Consider the following 411-nt stretch of genomic DNA (forward strand, 5'->3'; position numbering starts at 1 on the left):
AGGGGTGATGTATGGTTCCACTCTCTGCTCAGCATCTGCAGTAATAATTTAACTTTAAGAGTTTTTTTTTTTCCTTAGTTAACTAAATTAAAAGCCGTGTGATGTCACTGTGATTCTGATAGGGAAAACAGAAATAAGACTGGTTTTAAGCAAATTGAAACTGAAATAAAGGTGTTTTCCTGGAAAGGGCTATTGCCTCTTTTGTCACTGCATTGTTATTGGGTTTCTGACTAACACAAATTAAATTTCAATTAGAGGTATGGGAGATTAAATGAAGAAATGCCATTTAGAAATATGCGTGTTTACTGCACCATCAGTAAATGTTTTATCAGTAAATGTTTTTAACTATTCGCTTACAGCATATTTTTGGTTTTCATTCTTTCTTTATTTTAAAACAGGGATTTAGAGATG

This window comes from Electrophorus electricus, chromosome 15 (genome assembly GCF_041902795.1).
Source record: "Electrophorus electricus isolate QZ-2024a chromosome 15, ASM4190279v1, whole genome shotgun sequence".
NCBI classification, from domain to species: domain Eukaryota; kingdom Metazoa; phylum Chordata; class Actinopteri; order Gymnotiformes; family Gymnotidae; genus Electrophorus; species Electrophorus electricus.